Consider the following 8,027-nt stretch of genomic DNA (forward strand, 5'->3'; position numbering starts at 1 on the left):
TACTTCCATCTCTCTCCATTTTCCACCTGGCTTCTCTCCACTATACTTTCGGGTCCTATAAAACCCACCAGGCTATCTTGCTCTTGTACTTGCTGGCCCATTGGCCTGGAGAGCGCTCTCCCACCTCACCCCTACCCACTCCACTTCTGTCCCACTCACTCTAAGTCTCTGTTTTAACATTCTCTTCTAGAAAGCCTCCTCTAAAACTCTGGACTGGATTGTGTTCACCTGCTAGACCTATACTTCTCTCCTGACACTCATCATATTTCTTGTAATTGCTTTTTAAAAAAATAACACTTTTGTTATAGAAACTTTAAATTTAAGAAAAAAAGAAGAGAATATTCTTATCACACAATTTCAGTTATCAATGCACAGCCAATCTGATTTTGTCTAAACCCCCAAATATTTTCCTCCTGTATGATTTTTGAGCAAATAATACAAATCATTTTATTTCATCTGGAAATGTTTTATTTAGCAAGTGTCTCTAAAAGATAAGGACTTTAAAAATCATAGTTACAATAGCATTATCATGCTTTTATAAAGCTAATCATTTTTTTCTTTTTTCAACTTTTTATTTTGAACAATTTTAAATCTACAGGAAAGTAGCAAAAATAATTCAATGAACGACCCTAAAATTTTCACCTAATTCACCCATTGTTAATATTTTGCCACATTTGTTCTCTGAACCATCTAAGGGCTAAATTGCAAACATCATAATCTTATACCCTTAAACATTTCCACATATATTTCCCCAAAACAAGGAGATTTTTCTATGTGACACAGATATGATTATCATATTCAGGAAACTTAAGGTACAATAAAATATCTATAATCCAATCCATATTTACATTTTGCCAAATGTCTCAATGTTTTAACAGAAATTTTTTCCAACCCAATACCTGATCTAGAATCATACATTGCATTTAGATGTATTGTCTCCTTAGCCTTGTTGATCTGGAATAGTTAATTTTTCTTTTATAGCTTTGCTATTTTTAAAGAGCCCTTGCCACTGCTTCCTAGCTTGACTCTGAATTTAAGTTTTTCTGGTGGTTTCCCTCCTGGTTCTGCATTCTTTAGCTTCTGCTTCTTTGGCAGGATAGTGTGTCCTCAGGACTTCACATCAGGAAGTGGATGTCCATTTGTCTCACTATGATGATATTGACTTTGATTGCTTGATTAAGGTGTCCCATAATTGCTTTTAAATTTTTAAATGATCCGGGGGTTCTTTTTCCTGCTAGACTGTGAGCTTCGTGAGGGCAGAAGCCACATCTGTTTTCTCCATCTCTGTATCCACCAAGCATAGCAGGTTTAAACTGAAAAGGTGTACCTGCACAGTGCAGGGCTCCGTGCCTTGCCCTCCATTCAGCCTCACAGCAGCTCTGGGAAGAACTAATTGAGATCTCAGATGAGTAAAATGAGGCTCAGAAAAAGGCAGGCCCCATAATAGAGTGATTTCCTCAAACTTCTACCTGAACTGTTCCAGCCCTTTTAAGACTATCCCTTTGGGTGGCACTTGGGAAATCACCCCCCTCAGTCGTCCTAAAAAATGGTTTCAATAGAAACAGAAATTCCCAAAAAGAAGGAAATCACATTAGCTGTCCAGAGCCTAGGGGCTGGGGGAGAGAGGTGGGAGGCCCTATTTGCATATTTTCCATTAACAAGCTGGAGTTGAGCTAGCTTGCCTGGGGAGATAATTTGAGAGGGAAATCTTTGCATATATTATTTAAAAGCACGCTGCGTTAGGCGGGTAATAATGCAGAGTGTGGCGATTAGGTGAGGCCTGCAGGGGGCGGGGGTGGAGTCCTTTCCCTTCTCTCTTACCACCTCATCCCAAACCCCATTACGCTCTACTGGTCCTGGGAACCAGCCTCCTTAAAGGAACAGCCTCCTTAGGCCTCAGAGGCAGGTTGAAATTTAAGCCTCAGTTAACTCTCGACACTTTCTTGCTGAGAGAGCCCAAGAGGAAGGGGGTCCAGAGACTGGGACAGTAGAAAGAGCACCAGGTCCAAAGTTGAGATCCTCGTCCTGTGGTTCTAAGTGATAGGGGGAAGAGAGGAAGGTGGGGAGATACCACCCCTATAGGGGACTTTTTAAAATATGAGAGATCTTTTGGTTATTTTAATAATTGATTAGGCAGGGCTGTTGGTATTTCACGTCTAGGGGACAGGGATGCTAAATTGGGACTCTGCATTGCCTGGACAGTCCCGCTCAAAGAATTATCCAAATGCCAAAGGCACTCCCATTGAGCCAGCAAACCTCTCTGCACACATGTGCAAACTTTTCCCTTAAGTGTTGCCACAGGATTCAATAGCGACCTGGGTGAGACCTAGGTGGTTATGTGTAGTTAGTTGAATGAGCAGGATCTTCTCTCCAACACAAGCACAAGTCACTTAACCTCTCTGAGCCCTATTCTTCTTTAAAAAGGCACACAATGCCTACGTCTCCGTGTAGTCAGAGGAAGCAATGGGAAAATAGAGGAAAAGTATGAGCACACATAAGGGGATGTTATTATAATGGGGAGCAAAGTGTAGGTTAATTTAGTAAGGGACTTCTAAAGGTAGTTATCTTTCCTCCAGGTGAAGTTGATAAGGCCGTGGTGACCCTAACCATTCCTGCCTCACTGGATGAGGGGCTCCTGGTCACAAGGTCAGCTTCCACAGTTAATGTTGCTTGCTTTGACTATAGTTTCTCCACTGAAAAATAGGGTTGAGTGCATCTATGCTATAGCCAAATAACAATTGGAAGTGATTTGAAAAAATGTTACATATTATGAAGAGGCGAGGTACTAGAAAACTCTATGAGGTAATTTGCCATTTCCAGATGAGCCAGAAAGATCTCTCATCTCTCTTTGCTTCAGCCTCCTCACCTGTTAATGAGTACATAGCCATTCTGACTCCCCATCCCCAAAATGCATATGTGCACAGACATGCACACATGTACACACACACACAAACTAGAAGTTCTCATTAGAAGTAGGGGAATCTCTGAGTGTCTCATATAGAAGAAGTTTCATTGTAAAGAAGAGGAGGTGATTGTACCTGAGACAATTTGGTGGGTGAGGGAGCCAGGCAATCACTTAGGAGGGTCTACTTCTATCTGGATGAGTTTGTGAGGTAGGAATAAATTTAGGGAAAGAGTGGTTTGTGAGTCCTGGGAGGCTGTATAGATGATTTCAGGCACTCTGAGCACAGGAAGCAGAAGAGGTAGCTATTCTGGGTTAACACATGTAGAGCACCAAGAACAGCGCCTGCCTTGGCACAAAGGAAGCATCTTCTTGTCCCACTCCCCCTCTGTCTCCTCGCTCCTCTTCCTTCTTCTCCTTCTTTTTCTTTCTCTTACCGTTGTTGTTAGGGAGATGGTATGGGCTACAATGGAGAAGGAAGTTGGGAAAGATAGTGTTAAAAATGGGAAGAAGATGGCTGGCTACAGAGATAGGAATAACAAATAGAAATGAGCATGGCATTGAAACCCACCAGATCCACCAGGGGAAGAAAAAAAAAGAAGAAGAAGAAGCACTTTGGACTTCGTCTCAGAAGTCTGGACACACACATGTACATCTATATACATCTGTATGTTCTGGACTGAGCCTGTGTTGATGGTTCCTACAGGACCAAATTCAGCTGACATAAAGCAAGGAAGGTTTCTGAGCGAGTCTTATTGGCTCCCATAATGAAGCCCACTGACTCTGGTGCAGAACCCCTCTCTTCAGAAGACTAGCTCCTGGACTTCCAGGTCTGCACCCATTATTACTGCATACACACCCAAATGGCGAAGGTCCTGAGTATACCTGAAGACAGAAGCATGTCTGGCTCACAGACAAGTGGGATATTTTACTGACCTTAATATGCTGCTTAGCAGCCCAGAAAGTGATGTGATGTTTCAGGCCAAGCTCATGACAACACGTATTCACAACGGTTGTACAGATAAAGCCCATCTCCACACTGCAGTTGCTGGCTCTAAAAGACTCCTCTGTCTCTGGGACAGTGCCCTGCTTCTGAGCCCTCAGAGGCCCCTTGTTCCAGCCTCCCCAGGGCAAGTCCCCTTCACCTTTCCTAGGCTGGTCTTTTCCTCTTTGACTTACTCATCTTCCAGGTTGACATAAGTTCCAGTTCACATCCTCTGGGAACTCTTTCCTGATTGTCCCTCACCAACCTTATCCCTTTCTCTACCCCAAACACAGACCTAGTCTCTCCATTCTCTCGGTTCCCACAGCAATGTTTCCCAAATGTAATCCCTGCAACCCTCAATCTGTAAGACAATTTATGAAAAAAGGGTTCCATGCTCAAAGAAGTTTGAGAAGCCCTTCTCTCAGGCATTCACAATGTGTAACTGGTGCGGTAAAGGCCATGAGGAGTCCTGCAATAAAGAAGTCCAGTTACATCATTTAACCTAGTGTTTCTCAAGCTCCTTTGATCACAGAAATCTTTTACGTCCCAACTGTTGGAACATGCTTTGGAAAGTGCTTCCATAGCACCATATACAGACTTCTATTAGCACTTAGCACACTATATTCTCATTACCCATGTCTGGGTCTGTCTTCCTGGATAGACTGTGAAGTCCCTGCAGAATGGGATCGTGTCTGATTCATCTGGGTCCCCAGTGCCTGGCAGAGGGTCTGGTACTTGGTAGACAATAATAAATACTTGTTGAACTCAGGAATTTCCTGCTAGTGACTAAGATGAGGATGTGAAGAGCACTTTGGAGGCAGGTTCTTGGCAGTGTCTGGGAGGAGGTGTCTGGTGACAATGGTGACAGGAACAGAGTGACATAGACATGCTTGCAGACTGTGGGGTTCTGGGCTCTCTGGGGATGCGGTCCATCTTGGGGGATCTGGGACATAAACAAAGGTATCCAGCATCCCTGGGGATTCAGGTAGCTAGAGTGGCCTCTGTAGCCATAGTGGCCTGAGGGAGCCCAATTAAGGGCAGGAACTCATCAGCTCGGGAGGAACCCAGCCGTCCTGCATGCGGCAAGCATCATGTGGACAAGCCTAGGCCAACACTCACCACCTTTGGAGGGTCTGGCTTCTCTGAATCATCCACTGCCCTGTAGTTCCCTGATCGTTGGGACTCTGAAGGGTAATTCTGTGAGAACAAGGCCAGCGATTTCATTCCCTTTCTTGAGAGGGAAAAATTTCCATGGAGGCTCTTGGGGAATATTCTTCATAGACTAGACAGTAACTTGTGGAACACCAGACCCGGGAGAAATAGGAGGCCAGCAGGGATGCAGGAACCAATCAGAGAAGGCCTTGCAAGACAAGCTAAGCAAGTCAAGCCACTGGAGAGACTTGGAAAGGTCTTAAGTTGGAGGAGTCTTATAGGAGCCCACTGTAGAGTAGTATGGTAGATGGAAGAGAGAGAGCCAGAGCAGGGGTCCTTCCAGGTGTCCAGGTGAGAGCATGGTGGTCTGAACCAAGATGGGGTAAGTTGGAGTGGAGAGGAAGGCACGAGCTAGAGAAGTGCTTGGGAGGTGGGAGGGACTGGATTTGGTGGTCGAGTGCCATGAGGAGTAACTAGGAGGGTAGAAACTCACACCACAAATGAATGAGTGGGGTGACCCGGTTTATAGGTGGGGAGAAGATGAGCTCAGTTTGGGACATGGGAAGTTTGAGTTGCTCTGGGTCATTCGGGTGGAACTGTCCAGTGGCCAGCTGGATATGCAGGTGAGGGTGGGAGGCAGAGGCCCTGCTGGAGACAGAGGTTTGGGAGTCCGGAGGATGGGTGGGGACTGAAGACACAGAGTGATGGAGATCCCGGGAGGAGTGTGGAGAGAAGAGGTCCAAGCCCAAGGCGGGAATCAAGGTCTAGAGAGAGCTGTCTGAATGCTGGATGTTGGGGGGCTAGCTAGGAGTCTAAGAAGCATGCGGAACACCTGAGTCCCCTCCGCCCGCTAACTCGCACCCAGTCAGACATGCACGCCCACAGGTCGAGTCTTGCATCTATGTTCTCACCTGCAGCCCACATCACCTGCACACCCCTACACTAGCAGCGGAGGGCCTATCCGCAGCCCTCTCTTGCTCTTCCCTCCACGGCCCCAACCCTCCCTGCAGACCCTGGGGTTAATCCTCCCCCTCCCCCAGATTAGGGGCGCTGCCCCCTTTTGTGCGTCCAAGTGCCCGAGGCGAAAGCCCTGGAAGGCTGCCGGCCTTCCAGGCAGCTGAGGTGGGGAGAAAGGCAAGGGATGCGGGGGAGAAGACCCAAAAGAGGGGAGGGGTCCTGGCTGCAGCTGTCCCGCGAGGGGCCGGAACAAAAGGCCTGCTGGCGGGCCTGCGGGAGCCGTTTTCATGCTTGTTGGGATTAGGCGCAGGAAACGTCGCTCGCAGCGGTGCGGATCAGCGGTCCAGGGCGCGCCCGCGCGTGGGGCGGGTCGGCCCCGCCCTGCCCCGGCTTTGTGCGCAGTCCCGGGCCGCGCGGCTCCAGGCGGCGCCGAGTCCGGGGAGGCCTCCCCTTTGTGTTCGCCTTTCGGGGGAGGAGCCCTGCCCGAGACCACTGAACACCAGCTGAACGCTGGCCTCCAGCCCTCCTCCTTCTTCCCCAGTGCCGAGCACTGGAGCTCCACCTCGTGCCCCATTATGGGACAAGGTCACGGCCCCACAGCCCAGAGCCCCTCGCCTGCCCCTATCCCATCGCCAAAGCCCTCTTTCATCCTGAGTGCGGGGGTGGGTTACAGGCCCTCGGAGGGCCTAGCCCCTCCCCTAGTCCTGACCTTAATGAGATGCACCCCCCTTTCTCCGGCGCCACCTCCCTCCCCGTGCCCGCCAGTCCCACAACCAGATGGATGTCTCCCCAAACCTACTGGTGATAAATGAGAATGGAGCGATTGGAAGATCGACCAGTTCTGATCCTAGGGGCTTGGTGGGAGGAGCGGGGCAAGAATAAGGTTTGACTAGAGAAGTCCTCAGGCTTAGAGAGGAGCAGACACGTTCCTGGCCGCCTCGTGCTGGGGTTGGGAGCGTCACAGGAGGCTGCAGGGGTGTTTCTGAGAGCGGCGGGGGAGCAGAGGGAGCACGCATGTGGATCTGTGTCCAGGAGTGTGCATTTGTGCGAGCTCTTGTGTGTAGGCGTGAACGCCTGCATAGGTGTGGGGTCTGGCGGGTGCCCGTGTGTCTGTAGGTGCCTGGTAGGTGTGGGCATGTATATGAGTGTAGATTTGAGGCCTGGCTCAGACCCCAGAGCATCCCCATCTCATGCTCCTCTTCTCACCACCAGCATTTATTAAACTTATGGGTCTGGGACTAAAAGCCCTTTAGCAACGCTTTTTAATATACAGCACAGCTTCCCCAGAGGTATCTCCTATCTCCGATGGCCTCTCTCTCCTCTCCTAGTCAGGTAATAACAATTATGGACAAGCTCTTCCTATGTGCCACGCTCAGCATCTAAGCCCTTTACGTGTGTAAACTCATTGAATTCTCACATAACAGTGTGAGAGAAATACTAATTGCCCCCATTTCACAGTTGAGAGAAATGCGGTACAGCTAATAAATGGAGGATGCAAGACAACTGGGTCCAATCTACACTAGAAATTACTCTCTTCTGTTTCCTCTCTTCTGTTTCCAACTTCTACTTATTCTCTAGGCTCCTATTCCTCCAGGAAGCCTTCCTTGATCAGATGCTCACAGATCTCATGGCTTTCCTGTTCCTGTCACCTCTTCATCCTGCCGTTAGGAGACATTAATACTGGATTTGGGGTGAGGCTTGAGGGAAACAGGCTGATAAGTCACAGGCTGCCGCCAGGGGGCATTCAGTCTCACTAGAAATAGCCACTACACTGAGCACCTGATATTCCAAGCCCCTGGCTGGGGAGCCCATCTACCACATTCTGAAGCCACCTTAGCCTCCTCTTTACTTTCTTCCCCAGTGCCCAGTTCAATCCCTGCCTCCCTACACCCCAAGCTTTAATCCCATCCCCTCTGACCAGGCTTGATGGGGCTGGTCTATTTGAGGTCCGTGGGGAGAAAGTTTTCCATGGACCCAGCCTCTTTTCTTACCAGAGGACCCAGCTCTGCACGACCTCTTCACCAGTCCCTT

This window comes from Pteropus vampyrus, unplaced genomic scaffold, assembly GCF_000151845.1.
Source record: "Pteropus vampyrus isolate Shadow unplaced genomic scaffold, Pvam_2.0 Scaffold36, whole genome shotgun sequence".
In the NCBI taxonomy this organism is placed as follows: domain Eukaryota; kingdom Metazoa; phylum Chordata; class Mammalia; order Chiroptera; family Pteropodidae; genus Pteropus; species Pteropus vampyrus.